General features: G+C 40.7%; 1 protein-coding gene across 1 annotated transcript in view; it reads right to left on the reverse strand.

The window, feature by feature from the left end:
* dab1a (DAB adaptor protein 1a) overlaps positions 1-2,745 on the reverse strand; it is a 205,161-nt gene extending 202,416 nt beyond the window's left edge. Inside the window, exon 1 of the mRNA XM_058072449.2 lies at positions 2,489-2,745. The gene's annotated coding sequence lies outside the window, so the exon portion shown is untranslated. The remainder of the gene's footprint in view (positions 1-2,488) is intronic.
* Positions 2,746-16,895: the final 14,150 nt, after the last annotated feature.

The following is a 16,895-nucleotide window of genomic DNA, read 5'->3' on the forward strand; positions in this document are numbered from 1 at the left end:
GGTTTGGCTGTGAGACCAACAATCACCCTTCTATAACAAGCGGTGACCCAAATTGCGAAAATCTTTTTAATGCAAACTTCTGCAATATCTTATTTACTTAATAAATTACACTTATTTTAATTTACATGGATGGTTATGGGGCTGCACGGCGGAGGGGTGGTTAGCACGCAGGCCTCACAGCTAGGAAACTCGAGTTCAATTCCAACCTCGGCCATCTCTCTGAGGAGTTTGCATGTTCTCCCTGTGCATGCGTGGGTTTTCTCCGGATACTCCGGTTTCCTCCCACATTCCGAAAAAATGTTAATGTTAATTGGTGACTCCAAATTGTCCACAGGTATGAATGTGAGTGTGAATGGTTGTTTGCCTATATGTGCCCTGTGATTGGCTGGCGGCCAGTCCAGGGTGTACCCCGCCTCTCACCCGAAGACAGCTGGGATAGGCTCCAGCAGCTCCTGTGACCCTCGTGAGGATAGAAAGTGGTAGAAAATGAATATATGAATGAATGGTTACGCGGCTGCGTAGTGAGCGCTAACTGTTGAACGTGTTGCAACAAATAAGTTGCAACACGTTTCATGATCATTTGAGGAACGTTTTTATCCACAAATTCATAAATTACTTGCACAAAAAGGTGTCTTTAAGGGTTTTCAGTCCATGAGATATCTTTAGAGTTGTATCCAAGCATTTGCACATACTTTAGGAGTGAAGCATCTTTAGGAAAAGCAAGTGAATCCAGTTGCTCTGATTCAATACTCAGTAGGTAAGTCTAGTAGGAGGACAATTATTTCTGTAAACCACCCCTTTTCCTGGGCCAATAGATCAAATTGGGCATGAAACGCCTCCCAATACCATCATTCCTCGAACTTGCAGAACATGGACTTAAGCCTTAAGACATGGAGATGAAGGTTATACCATTTACCATTTATACCCGATTCCCTTTCAAAAAACAATGGGAATCTATGAAACTTCAACTGCACTGTCCAGCATCCAGGTATTCATTTCTCACACACGGGATGAATTTTTGGCAAAAAATTTATTTAAATGAGGAAAAGCGGTAGAAAATGAATGAATGAATGAATCGTTTCAGATGGTATCGTTCTAAATGAACCAACATCATCCTCAAATCATATCGGCAACCACAAATGGTGAATTGAATCGTTATTAAAACGAATGGTTACACCCCTACTATGAATATATGTTTCTGTGTTAGAAATGTCAAGTCAGTCCTATTGATGGGGTTTAATAACAGCGCCACCAGGTGGTATACAATAATAACACAGGCAACACATCAACACAGCCTAGAGAGTTCTTACAGGACTGGAGTGACTGTGTACTGCTGTGAGACACATTCACACAAACAGGAGCTGTCAGGGTGGGGCGAGGCAGCTCCCAGGCTCCAGTGATGGATAGGCGATTTCCCCGCAACAATCCATTAAGAAGAAATACGCCACAAAACACTGTCACACGTCCCTTTCTGATATTTACATTCTGCTCGCCACATCTATATATATATATATATATTCCATGAGGACACATCAAACAACCATACAAGTACTCGTAGAAACTGTACATTGGGGGGTAAAAGGGGCATTGTGTAATTGGTTCCTACGTTATTAGACCCTCCAGACGTGAAATATACCCTATAGTAACCTTTACACTGATATTAGCCAATATAGTAAATATAAGAGAAAATCAGCTATTTGATATATAAATAAGACTCACATGTTGCTGTAAATGTATTCAGAGTTTAGTTTTATTTTGGCTTCGTTTTGGGGCAAAAAAGTTGCCTAGTTAGAATTATTGTGCCTGGTGTGAGATAATCCAAACCTGCAATAAAAGCCACTTGTTCTGGCGATCAAGTCTGGTGCTTTTGGGTCTCACCAATCATTACATTAACATTACTGACCACAATACTCTATATCACAACATATTTGAATGTGTCTTTGGAATGCCTTATAATTGTATTTTACTTTCCATTTACTTTGCAATTTTTATGCTTGGAATTGCTGAATTTAGGCACAAAATGAATGTGAATGAAATGTGAATCTGGCGCGAAAACATTGTTGTTGTCAAGAGTACATTTATTTACTTGGTCTTCAGTACTGAATACGCCATCTACTATATACAAACTTTCCTAATTCAAATTATTTTTCCCTATATCACAAAATCTGGTACATGTTAAACACAGGAAGTGAACAAACCATGATGGACATGTGATGTACTCAACTTTGTTAAGACTGTTTGGAATAAAGTAAACCTACACCATTACCAAGAAGGATATGTGGATAAGCAGCACACTGAATTGGATGATGGGAAGGGGACAGTTGTTATCCATTATTGTCCTTTGAGGTTAAAAACTGCACTTTCTATGCTCATGTCTATTGGATTGAAGTATTTTAAGTTTGCACAATAAAGACAAGCTGAAGCACCTGATCTCCTGAGATAATGTACACATGAAGACTCCAGATAGTAGTACGCTTAAGACACTCACCTGAAGGACTGATGGCTCACTCCCAGGTCCTCTCCTTGGCCACCACCCCTTCTCCTCCTCGCTTGGTCACTCTCTCAGTTCTCACTCCCTTTCCACAGCAGCCGGATCCAGGGAGAATTCTCACGGAGCAGCAAATCCCGAGCTGGTCCCTCCCACGGAAACCTGTGGAAAGCGCCTGCTGTTGAAGCGGAGCCGATAGAGGCTATTGAGGTGGCGGAAGGATGGAGGGAGAAAGGGAGGGAGGAAAAGGAAAGGGAGGGCGTTCAGGCAGGACAGCAGCACCAGCTGCACCAGAGCAGTGCATCAACACATTCGGAAAGCTCCCAACACTCAGCGCTGCAGAGATGAGAATCCCACCATCACTGCACCCCTCCCTCCTAACATGCACCTTCCCCCATCCTTGCACCTTTCTAACGCAGTAAATAGCAACCCTCCTCTACCTGTAACAACGGTACAACAACCAGTCTGTCAAGTTACTGTGCTTCACTTAACTACAAAACAAAACACAACTAACAGAAAGTAATCAAATGTCTTTCTTTAACTTGAACACGTAAGACATTAAAGCACAGCACATCAGACCCATGGAGGGGTGTCACATTTTTCTGTATCACAAGTGGATCAGACATTTGGATGAGATGATATCGTGGAGACGGGGATATGACCAATTCTGAGCCTAGTGACGCCATACTACACACATTAGGAGAGTAAATTTACTCCCATTACAAACTTTGGGTTATACTGATGATTTTTCTCATTTACAGCATGCTGTTATTGCTAATTATTTTCAAGCTACAACCATTTGAAATAGTAATGTCAAAACAGAAAAAAACGCAGGTGCCTAAAGGGTTATTATGTCTAAGATTATGTTCACTATATTGGCCAATAAGTATGCAAAATTGACTAAAGGGTGTTATTTCATGTCTAGAAGGCTCTATTAAAGTTAAAATCCCATTTAGAAGGCAGTAAACAGGTTTTCTATGTTCCAACTACAAAAATATTCTTAGCATTATTCTTTTATGTATTTTACACATTTGAGCAGCACTACGTTTTTTGGGAGAAAAAATTACTGATATATATTTGTTGTCCACTACAGGTAAAACTTGTAGGTGGGTTGTAATTATATATTTATTGTTGACATCGTGCTCGGGTCGTTGCGATAATGAGAAGTTGTCATGTTCTATTGGAAAAAATGCCTTGGTTGTGGTTTGTGTTCGAACATCTGGAATGAATTAATGACGTTAAGGCACAACTGCACTTTAGAATCACACAGTTGTGGTGAAATCAGAGTACTACTCAAAGGTTTGGAAATTATTTTTCATGTTACTCAAAGAGTTGGTTTTGATGAGTACTGTTGGTCAAAAGTTGCAAGTTGAAAGCAACTTGCTCAACTGCTTAAACGTTAAATTTCCTTCAATTTATGCCAAAACATGCATCTCTAACAAATTTCCCATCTGCCGTGCAAAGTTATAGCAATACAGTGAATATACTCACATCCCTAGTTGGCGTTTAAGACGATGTCAACGGTAATAAGATAACTTTGAAAAGCTTCATTAATAAAGGATATTAAAGGGGGGGGGCGCTCCTGCCACCCCCGTTGAAACAAGAATACTTGGCGCATTAACACATACACACAATGAAGGGGAAAAAAAACCTTCATGGTCCTCCCCAGTCCACTGCTGTTGCTATGGTCACTGCAATAAACCCTGACAGCGCTCGTGCGTGTCATCTACAAGGAAACACAATTTCACTTTTAACACGCTCGGAACATTATTACTGCAGTCAAATAACTTGGTCTTCTTCCTGGGGAGCACGTTCAACGTAAAATAAAGAAACACTCCAAAGAACACAGGGATGAAATACAGTCACTGCTGCATCATCATCAATCAACAGCACATAAATAATGTATCTTTTAATATATTGTAGTATGTATACTAAGTCTCTTAAGGAGAACCAGGTCAGAACCAGAGAACCAGACAGAGGGATAAGCGAACCAGCAAGCAAAACACTCAATAGCCACTGACAATAACTAGCTTGCAAGGCAGAGAGTGAGAAAGCTAAAGAACTACCAAGGGAGACAGAGCTCTAGAAGTAGAACTAGAGATAGAATTTGAGGTAGCAAGACCTAGAGAAAGAAAGATAACTACAGAATGAGAGCCCGACAGCTAAAACACTACATATGTGTGCAAATCTATGTAACAAGCATCTTTAACAATACAACATAAAGACAGCAAACAAGCAACCATTTATGTATTCCAGTACTTGGCTACAATACACAAATGCATACATACAGCAGGCTACAAAGTCCTGTTTTGCAACAACTAACCAACTTTCATAAATCATGTTAAAGAAAAAATCTATAATTTCTTGACTTCCTACAGTGACTGCAGGAGTAAACAGTCAAATCAGTCAACAGTGAAACCAGAAAGTCATGGGTCATACTTCCATAATTGCACTTTGCTCCAAATGCAGTGTGCTGTCAGTACCTACACTCAAATTGGTTAGTTGGCCACAAGCCGACTAAAAATAACTAGATAACTTAGACATATGCATAGTTTCATACACAGCTATAATAGTTTAAATTAGCTCAAATTTAGCCGAAATTGCTAGCTTGGATTGATGCCACAAGAGCTTTTTATTCATCTCTAAAAGGAATTGAAGCATTTATTTAATTCTTTCCAGGCGCTAGTGTGTCTGTGAGAGCCTGTGAATATTCCACTGAGCTTATTAGACGTGTCCAACCTGCAGGAGCATCAGATCGAACTGTAAAAGCTCATTAATTACAGACGGTTGCCGAGCGACTGAAGAGGATGAAGAGGAGGGTGATGGTGTGAGTGTGGACCAGGGTCCCTGTCGGAATGCTGAAGCAGTGGAATAACCACACGTCTGCCGTTTCTTTGCATTTGGGCAGCAGTCAGCAGGCGCAGGAGGGTCACATGTCAGAGGCCATCGGGGCCCTGCTGACAAAGAGACTCTGGAATATTCATAACGTGAGAGGATTTCTAAATAACTCAATAAATCAAAATACAAGACTTTAGGACCCACAGTAGCGTTCACTGAAAGATTTTAAAGAGAAGGAAAGGTGAGATAAAATGACCTTCAACCCCAGGCATGTAACTCAGTCAGCTGTGAGTGATCATTTGTAACTTCAATAGTTTGGTTCTTAGGGGTAAATTATTATAAATGCTTTGTAATGAGGCAGTCATTGTGGCCAAATATATGGTAACACAAGTGTGTATCAAGGTAATAGTGTCAAGCACGGTGGTGATAGATTTATGACCTGTGGCTGCACGAATGCTACCTGCACCGGGGAGCTGTGGTTCATGCTGTCATGCGGACACACAGGGTGCCCAAACTGGCGGCAATACAGTGTTGGTAAACCTATTACATCAATTGTCATGTCATCGTGGTACGGCTATCGTTTTCTGTGATCGGCTTTATTGCCATATGCCAATCACATGTTTTTTTTAAATGGAAATGACCCAATACTAATTGGTAGCTGATCCCTAGCTAAGATGTTATATACATAAAAAAGTGCATCTCAGCTTTGTGACAAAAGTGAAAATGTTTATTATTAATATCAACTTTGGTCTTTGCTCCCCCCCCCACCCCCCCATTTTGCTGTTTTTTTTCTTATCTTCCACATGTTTAAACTGTCTTAAATAATCTTAATAAATGTTATTTTGTAAAATGATGACTTTATTCCCATAATATTTGGACAGTATTCCCATTTTAGAACTTTTTCCCCAACCAAATTTTCCAAAACATTACAACTTAAGCCCTTTGTTGCCCTTATTAAGCCCTTTAAGGCTCCTGTGATTAAGGGCTATATAAATAAACTTGACTTGACTAACTTTATCCATTGTATCGGTTGTTTGTATGTATTTATTAAATATGTATTTTCTCTTTCATATTTAAAACTCTGCTACTAAAATGACAATATGTTTCACCTTAATATTACTCTCACAAAATTACAAATTTTTCTTGCTCTATTTTTCCCTTAATATTTGGACTTTGTTTCCATTTTTGCAGTTTTGCTTTTTTTAGCCTTAATTATTAAATAGTTAAATGTAAATTTTTTATGTGCTGCTGGGGAATAAAAAAAAAAACCGCAGCAGGCCGCAAAAGGCGCCTGGGCCACACTTGGACACCCGTGCCTTGAACGAGAGCTCCAAGGCGGCGTCACACAAACTGAATAATGAGAAGAGCTGATTCCTCCCGTGGCGCCTATGATGACATAGCACCACAGGAGGGCCAAATGAAGCTAACGTGCGTCACCACAAGACAAATGTGTTTTTACCTTGTGATGGATCACAAAGTGGAGTCGGGAGGTAAACATTTGCATGCGCTAATTGGACTCGTTAATGGAGAGACTTAAATGATATACTTATTGTAATGTATACCCGCGCACAGTACAGTATCGTACGCAAGAGCACTGATGAATACATTTTACTGACTCAGTTAGCAGAAAGGGGAGGAAAAAAAATAAAAAAAGACTCTTTACTTACTCAAGCAGCGTCGCCAAAGAGGCTTTCAAGTAAATTGAGTTTGGGTTTAGGGGCCTGTTTATATTAATGAGTCCTCTGCTGCTTGAGTTAGAGCCAGTGCTCTGTGTTATTACCTGCTTGATAATGAATGCCAGCTTGGCTAGCAGCACTCGATGGAGGTTAAGGCACACACGTACACACACGCATACACACACAGTAGATAATGCTGCAAACTGCCATTGGCTGGCTGGCTACAAAAGATTAGTTGCCATGTGCCTACTTTGATTCAGTGTCTGCTGAGAACCTTGAGCACACAATCGCAAAAAAAAAACGGCCATCAGTTATTGTGACAAAACTGTGACAGACCGCAGTGTTAAATTCTGGAAAAGACTATCATTAAAGAATGACAAAAAAATGCTTTGAAAATATTTAATGCTTCAGTACTCCCTCTAAGGACTCCAGAAAGGACGGGTATTCTAAACTGCTATTTGGCACATACAGTAAGTGCCAGCAAAAGCCAGAACCCACCCACCCCCCCACCGGAACGTGAAGGAAAACTACCCTCTCATTCACCGGGTTAAACGCCAACATACAGGCCCTGAGCCGGGGGAGACAACAAGAATTGCCCTGGAATAAAGTCCAGCTCCTCTCAAGAGGATTGGGTCCAGAGCCCTTGTTGTGCATCGAGGTGAATCCGACTATATCAAGCTGGAATTTCTCCACCTCGTGCACAAGCTCAAGCTCCTTCTGCACCAAAAAGATGACATTCCACATGCCAAGAGCTAGCTTCTGCAGTCGAGTATCGGACCGCCAAGGTTCCCGCTTTCGACCACCACCCAGCTCACTCTCCATGAGTGGTGGGCTCATGGGAAGAGGTAACCATGTTACCTCTTTGAGCTGTGATCGGCCAGGCCCCGTGGATGCAGGCCCGGTCACTAGACGCCTGGATCCGGGATCCAATTGTTGCACTGTGCTTAGAGCTGTTTTTTTAAGAAGTTAAGCCCTACTTTTTAGCTCCTTCTTCTTTGGTATTTGCAGCTATTTATTCCGGTCAGCATTGAAACTAGGAATCAAAATTAAAACATTTGAACCAGTTCCCATCGATGCCCAAGACTCAATGACCATATAGTCAAATATGGATCAAGGGCACAATAACTCTTTTTGGAGCCACACATCGATAGGCATGGACAAACACAGCCCATTAGCATTAAAGCTATAAACACAAAAAAAACTGTTCCCGGTAGGGCTTACTAAAATCACTTTTAACAGCATCAAGTTTTTCTATTATTTGTTGTAGCGTTATTCCACAATACAAAGACATGTCAGCTGCTGTAGTCAAAAAAGGCCCTTATTGTCCAAATCCGAGCTCACTCAGAGCGGCACGGCTCACCAAGGCTGACACAACAAAATTTAAACATAGAAAAGTCAAAAGGGTAGAAATACAGAGTGGCATAAACTCACCATTGAAATCCCTTTGAATAATCTCATGCCAACGTAATGGTCCAGCATTGTCCCAGAGATAATGGTGGCCTAAAGAAGCCTTCTGATTGCTAACGGGGACAGCTGAGACCAGTAGCTGCCTCAGAACAAGGTCAAGAGAATTCAAAATTGTGCAAAAGAGGACATGGCATCAGTCTACCCAGCCACGTGGAACATGGCATAGATTATGGAAAACATATTTCCAATACACTATTGTGGGACTTATGACACATATTACTATATCCACTTGCTGAAAAATACTACACAATGTGACCTATATAATTGAGAAAAGAAGTTAATCAATGGCAACTGTGAAAAAACGTGTGATGGCGCTGTGTGAGTGCATTGTTACTACAACTGTAGCTCACATTGTTATGCAAGTGTTGCTAAAGTTTGTGTCCTACTGTCCCATTCCTTAAAGAAGACCTATTGTGCTAATTTTTTGGCCCTTTGTATTGAATCGTGGACTCCGAGACAGCAGCTACACAAGATAACATGCACAGAAAGCTTTCTAGATCTTCCAGATTCTGCAACTATTCCAGCTGTATTTCCAAAACCACCTTTTTTAATGTATTCCACCCACGGCCCGCCACTTCACTTTAATTGGTCACACTCCCAAGCATTCCAGATGACTTCCGGACCACTGCCGAACCCTACTTTCTAATTGTATGGGTATAGAGTTGATAATTATAGGTTATCACATGATTTGTCTGGTATCAGAACTTCGGTCTCTGGCTGATACTGACACTTGGGGGCATGATACTGGGCCTGATACCAGACAAACCATGTGATGATCTTATTATCACATACTATTTAATCATAAGACCATTTTGTTTCCAGAAAATGTTCATTTTATTACATGTATTATATCTAAACAGTGTAAACACAATAATTGCAAAAATATTTCAACAATAATATTTTATCAACAGTCTTATCTTATCAATGTCTGACAATTAAAGTTCCATTAATCAAGTTTGGGTGACTGGAGAAGCACTAGGAATATTTATAGTGTGTGTTCACGCTTGTGCGCTGTTCTCTGATTGGTTGTTTCACGGGCACGATACCAGAGCAGCTCGCTCTGAGTGGACAGCTACGGGGGCTGATACTGGACATGGTTAAACTCTATATTTTATCAGTATCACTGCCCTGGGCTTTGGCATAGTATCATTTCAGCCTTTTCCTGTATCATTCATGGGCGGTTTCTAGGGTACAGGGCCAATTAATACTGTAGTATGTGATAATGAATAAATAAACCCTTCGGAGAGCTAGCTGAAAACTGGTTAGGAGCTACTGGTAGCTGAGTAGCTACTGAATGGAGACTGCTGACCTACCGTGTATGAACTTTCTACAACATCGGTAGGAGAATAGTGGTCATTAATTTTTTTGCGGGACTATCCATGTTTTAAAAAACTCGGGCAGACCACTGACTTGCTATTTGCAACTCCAGACATCGGTGAGCTCGTAATGTACACCCCACTCCCTGAATGCACACTCAGAAATGCTACACAGACAGCCGCTTACTTACACAAAATAAAGGACACTTACGACACTGATAAGTTGTTACATACAGCTTCCACTTCTGACTCTTCAACATGACCAATAAATGTGAGAAAGGCATCAAACTTCAGCAACAGTTTGGTCTCTGGGGGGAGGGCCTACAGCTTGTACCCGGGCATGCCTTGCCTCCTTATGGGATGTTGGAAAAAACTTTCTTAAACATAGTGTTCAGAGTCATCCCAAACTTCTTTCAGGGTTCACCTCCAAATGCGCAAACCTCAGTATTTGAAGCTTTGGCATGGTTAACACGTGGATACAACATTCTAACAACATTACTAGGTTAGAAAAGCAATGTTACAAGTTAATGTTACACTGTTGTATATAATATATGGAATCAAATGCATTGGACAGATAGTAAGATGACAGGACTGCACCAATATATCATGCCATCACAGTTTAGCTTGTTATAGATGTGGCTTGTACTTGCAGGTAGTTATGACAAACTGTATTTCAACAAAATTGCAATTTCTATTCAACTTAGTATATTTTGAATTTGTATTCTAGTTCAGCATCTTTCCTTGTGTGTGTGTGTGTGTGTGTGTGTGTGTGTGTGGTAGCATCTTTGAACAAAGCTTTAATAATTCACCGGCCTCCTTTAGCTTGCAGACAAACTGAGTTTCCACTGGCAGGGGATTCAGGTAGAGAGCACACAGGACACTTTGATTGAGTCACACAAGCACTCTGTGTCACAGTATCGCTTCCCACAGTGATATAGCAGTCCATACCACCTACAGTATATCTCCTATATTTACTTCCCAGCTTCTATTTCTTCTTCGACCTTGTAACGTTTATGTGATTGCACTTGCATTTGTTTTACTGTCTGGTGTTTGTGTCTCTGGTTTTGGATCAGTGTGGAGCGTTAGGACATTGCTGTCTCTAGTTGGCCACCATATACAGGAGACTGAGGACCGCTGCAGCAAAGTGGAGACTGTGGAGTTCTATACCGAAGTGCCCGGAGTTAAGGGCCTGTTAATTTTACCATGTGATTCTGTGTGTCCTGAAATAAGACAAAGTCTGCGCAACCAATGAGCTGTGGATTAAAGCACCATATGGTATCAAGTCGGTACACAGTCGTGTACTCATAGTGCCTGCTTCCTTACATGGAGACATTTTTATAATACCATCCATCTATCAATTTTCTATGCCGCTTATCCTCACTAGGTTCACAGGTATGCTGGAGCCTATCCCAGCTGACTTCGGGCGAGAGGCATGGTACACACTGGGCTGGTCAACAGCCAATCACAGGGCACATATAGACAAACAACCATTCACACTCACATTCATACCTATGGACAATTTGGAGTCGCCAATTAACCTAGCATGTTATTGGAATGTGGGAGGAAGCCGGAGTACCCGGAGAAAACCCACACATGCACGGGGAGAACATGCAAACTCCACACAGAGATGCCCAAGTATTACCCCATACAGTAGGCATAATGATAAAAAGCAAGACATAATACATATAGACTCACACATGGGGTTCGATTCCATCCTCTGCCAGAAATACACAAGTTTGCTTAAACATGTATATTTTTACCAATACTAGGCAGTACTCAACCAAAAACCAGTACGGTTTATTTATTAATATATCCTTGAAAACCGTGATAGAGTGAAGCTGCGAAATTCAAACCGCAATGTGATGAGGTGCCGCTCTGGAGTGAGAAATAAGAAAGAAATATGCAAAGACACACATTTGTGTTTGCCAGTGATCAGTACTGAAAAGGCGACATTGTAAACCCATGTCTAATTTCATACACGCTGAATAAATTGTCTGCTAACTTAAATTTGTGCATCTGAGGTCATTGAGCATTCCGACAACGGCGTGAAGCCAGGCAGGCGTGACGAGGTGTGACGAGAGCACAACGCGCAGGGAGAATATGTGTGTGCAAACACCATGCACTCAAGAGAGACAACCAGCGCTTCGGCCATGTTTCAGCATTCTGATACCATCAGCTTGATGCCAGATGTTGACAGCTTCGCTTCTATGCGGCCTAGCTGTGAATCCAATGCATAGACAAATGTGTCAAGCTCATTAATGTGCATATATAGAAGGACTTTTAAAGGCATTATCATACCATAATTGGTCCGGCTCTCATTCCATTTCATTCCAGCATGAAGTTGACTGAAATAAAGGAGGGCACCAGTAGGATTATGTATGCTTAATATTCATGGGCCCTTTAATAAATCACCATAACATTTCTCTCCTCTAACCCAGTGGTGGGAACTTTAAAGTTCAGTTTATTGTTTTTTTTTTCTACTATTTACAAGGATTGCAGCTATTGAATATTTTAGTAATCGGGTATTCTATTGAAATAATATGAATAAAAAAGGATTTGCATGCCTGCTTGGTGGTCAATAAAAGAACATTTTATTCTTTTACCTCCCTTATACTAGTTAGAAAATGCTTTAGAGTTGAGGTGTCTAAAGTGTGATTTTAATTACAATGTAAAAAACATTATTAAAAAAAGACCAAACAGGCATAATGTACAGTCGTTCCCGCATTTATCGAGGCTAATTGGTTCCAGACCCAACCACGATAAGGGATTTCCACAAAGCAAATATGATTTTTTAAAGTTATTAGAAGCTACTAGGGACATTTTCAAACAATTGTGATAGCTATATATTAGTAGTGTGCATGACAAATGTGTTTAATTAAAGCATCCTGCAGATTGTCATGTGTGTTTTAATCATCCTTCATGAGGTCGTGGTTACGACAACACTAGGCGACAGGCTGCTCTTTGCCAGCCTGTACCCTTCCCACCCACAGCAAAGAGTGAGGCAGCGTGTCGTCAGCGTTACAGCCAGATGACATTTATGGCACGACAAGACCTATTTAACACTTTGCAAGGCTTTAAACGCGTATATGCACATTTCTGCGCAACGCTGTCTGGTTAAATGTGACATTTCCTCCACGGTCAGGGCTTGGAAGGGCGACGCCTCATTAAAGGTTATCTCTTAATTACAGCGACAACGCGAGGTCATATCGAGGTGACAGTCTGCCTTTACACCTCTTGTTTTCACACCCCCACAACCACTTAGGCACTTTAGTGGCGTTTTGTTTTTGTACAGTCCTCCCTCCTTTATCACAGCTAAATGGTTCCATAAGTGAATTTCCGCAAAGTTGGATTAAATATTAATATATAGAATATTTTCACAGTTAGTGCATAGAAAACCTCTTCATGACCTTCTATTAAGGTTTTTTAACCATTATATACCATACAAGACACATTAATTAACACCCCTATAGTCACCTTTACACTCCTATTATTCTTTGTGTACACCACATTGCACATGCATGAGCTGTTTGGTCGAATTTGGTTCATTTAGTGTCAAATGACTGCATGTGTATTCATCAAAAAAGATGACAATTTTTACGACAATTTTGATGCGAACCCCTGATACAAATTAGGATGGCAATTATGACTTGTTTAATACCCATGTGACATAACTATGACACACATTTATGATACTAGGTGATTGTACAACATACTACAATGTACTACGACAATGATTTGAATGATTGTAATAAGAGACAACCGGAGAGAACACTGGTATGCAACAACTACCATTGTTCCCAAGTTCCAAACTGTAGTAATACGTAGCAATTGGATGCTATTTCTCTTTGAATCAAAGGTTATCAACCTAACCTGCGCTCTTGTAAACACTTGAAGTGTGAAATCAAACTCAAGAAAACCTACTGGAGTTGAATTGATAAAGCGTCCTTGACAATCTTCTAAGCCCTTTTCAAGTGCAGGCTGATATAATTTCCAAAAGAACTTGACAGTTGATAACCATGACAGAAGTTGACGAATAGAGAAGTGATCCTAATGCTGCTTGCGGAAATAACCGTGCATAAATAACCAACAAGAAATAACCAACATAACCATCTACTAGCCAAACGTCAGACAATAAAAGATTCAGTAAAATGGAGGATCCGCTTTCCAAAAGAACCAAAGAGGCTCAAGAGCCAGTGGACCACTGCCCGATGCTCCTTCACAAGGGAAGTTAATCATCAAAAAAGCAGTCAAGATGACGGTGACGATGACTGATGATGGCAAGTTCAGGGGCGAGGTTCTCAACTCTATAGGAACCATTGTAAATTAAGGGAAGCAAAAGATGAAATAGCTGATGTAAAGGAAACCATAGTGCTTGCAGAGCAGAAGAAATGGAAGAAGTTAACACAACATTCACAGAAACTAATAATTTTTACCCAGGCTGTACTGATTAAAGCAACTCGTCTATCCACGTTCCGTGGTTGAAACGAGGAGTGCGCAAGGGACCACCATAACAAGTATCTTCGGGAAAACTAGGACAATCTGATGAAGGAAAATCGTGAGCTGGCCCATCTGCAAAATCAGATTGAGGATTGGTTCTAGTAAAGTTCAAGGAAAGCAAAGAGAACCTAGCTGCTAAATTACATCACCTTGAATCTCAGGGGTTCAAAAACCAAACAGAAATGTGTCATCTCAGAACAGAGCTGCAAAATCAGGATGATCTAATGAGGCGTATCGATGAAGCTGAAATTCTCATTAAGAAGGGGTAGGTGGAGAATACTCATTTAAGCAACAAACTATAGGACATTGAGGATGCCAACACCTTCCTGGGGAAGCAGAATGAGATGCTTAGGAACAGTAAATCTGTCAACAGAGTCAGCAGTTTGCACAACTAAAGACAACTCTGAAAGATCTTAAACCAGTGGTCTCAAACATGCAGCCCGCGGGCCAAATGTGGCCCGCAGGACACTAGTTTGAGGCCCCCGCCTTGATAAGAAAGTTTAATGTTAGTGCGGCCCGCGCAAGTTTGATATGGCTGCTGTATGGTATCATGTACCCAGAAAAAATTATTACATTTGATTAATGTTCATGTTAAAGGTTAAATAACTGTTAATAGTAATCCTCCCTATCCGTGTGGAAGTGGTACGTTTTTGGCTATTTAAGTTTAAAGGAAATAACCTGAAGGCTACCGTTTAGGTCGCTAGCTCTCTAGTTTGCGAGTTAGCATGTGTCTCAAGACCCTGCAGTTGCGCAATATGTTGTAAATAAAATGTTATTAATTTTTATAATTAATTATATTATATTAATTTAATTATATTAATTTGTAATTATATTAATTTTATTCATTTTAATCTAAAGTCTACCCACCAACTATATGTGGTTTCTTGAGTTTTTATTATTTGCCGGTTTATTATTATTATTATATTTATTTATTACTGATTGATTGATTTTCTTTATTCTTGATTTGTTTATTTATTTTTCATCTTATTTTGTGTAGAAAAATAAAAATTAAAAATGAAGATATTTGAGAACAGTGGAATGTTTTATCAGAGCTTTTTTTGTACAAAATCGGAACCAAAACACTGAAAAAGTTTGTATATTCTTCTGTTTTTAATAAATGCGTTTTTTGTTTTTTTTTCAAAACCTGATGCGGCCCAGCCTTGCCCAGACCCTAGCTCCAGTGGCCCCCAGGTAAATAGAGTTTGAGACCCCTGTCTTAAACTCTCCAGCGAGGAAGTTCAGTTCCTCGTCTGTAGTAAAGAAGTAAAAAGGGAAGATAGATTGCCAACAAGAGGTCACATGAGCTTCAAAGTCAGCTGGAGCTGGAGTTGCTTGCACCCAAAAGGGTGTCTCTTATGAGCCTATGGGGAGCCCATGGTTGAATTGGAGCTGGACACTCAGGACTTTCAAGAACAGATTGAAGATTCTGAGTAATCCGGTTTGATCAAACGGAATATGCCTGTCATTCACAACCCAATTTTGAAGGTGGCAACAGAGAATGCATTTTTGAAAGGTCTTCAAGAAATACAAACCTAACGGAGCACAAGTCCCTGGGTAAGGAACTGAAACTGCTTAAATGTTGGTGTGAGGAGACAGAAGTAGGTAAAGAAGGACTGAAGCCATCTCCTGTTCTTCAAGAACATAAGAGCACTCAAGACAGACCGACTGGTTGCATTGTTCAGGCAGCTATACTCGACACCGCAAGCATATACATTTCTCACATGAACTTCTTCAAGAAGTAGTTCAACAACGCATGGCTCTTCAGGAAGACCATATCGCTACCATGTGGGTTCTTTGAGTATCTGATAGTTCGACTCTTGCAACATCGCCCAATGGTCAAGGGGAACTTGACAAAACCATTCAAGCGGATCCTCGAGGCGGGATACTTTTTCCTTAGACTTTGGTCTGATAACACCAAATTGGGAGGAACTGGTACACCAAAGTTGACAGCTAAGGAAATGTTCGGGCGAGAGGCGGGGTACACCCTGGACTGGTCGCCAGCCAATCACAGTGACGCCTGACAAGAATTTTTTGTCTTAGAAGCTATGGCCAACTATGAAACAGTGAAACATTTATAAGTGATGTATGTTCTACAAAGTGGCAAGGGACAACGGTAAAATTTCAAATGAATTTTAGAGCTTATGGGCAGAAAAGTGAGCATAATGTTATCATGATAAAGCAGCATCACCTGAACATCAAAGAATCAAAAGAATCAAAGTGTTCATTATTGAATGCAGCATTGCAGTCACCAGCAGTGGGGGCGATTCTGCTTCCTCCTGGCTCCATTCCACCATGTCAATGTAATCATGTTAACACATGGAGAAGCTATTGTCACATGCTTGTGTCAATGCTAGCGGCCTCTATAAGAGCAAGAGAACACGCAGAATGTTGCACTGGAAGCAGAGCAGGGCAGAGAACAACAAAAAAAAAAGGAGGCCATTTCACGCACTCCACAAAGCCACTTTTTAGTCGCAGTCGTTGCTCTTTTCTTTTGATCCAGCTTTAAAAAGAAGCTGCGGGCCTCCGACTTGCAATTTCATTTCACAGAAAACACAATTAGCCAGCACAGCGACCATACAAAGAGGCTTGGAAAAGACTTTAGTTACACCCAAA

Source organism: Doryrhamphus excisus, linkage group LG4 (assembly GCF_037039965.1).
Source record: "Doryrhamphus excisus strain RoL-2023G ecotype Guam linkage group LG4, RoL_Dexc_Guam_v1.1, whole genome shotgun sequence".
Taxonomy (NCBI): domain Eukaryota; kingdom Metazoa; phylum Chordata; class Actinopteri; order Syngnathiformes; family Syngnathidae; genus Doryrhamphus; species Doryrhamphus excisus.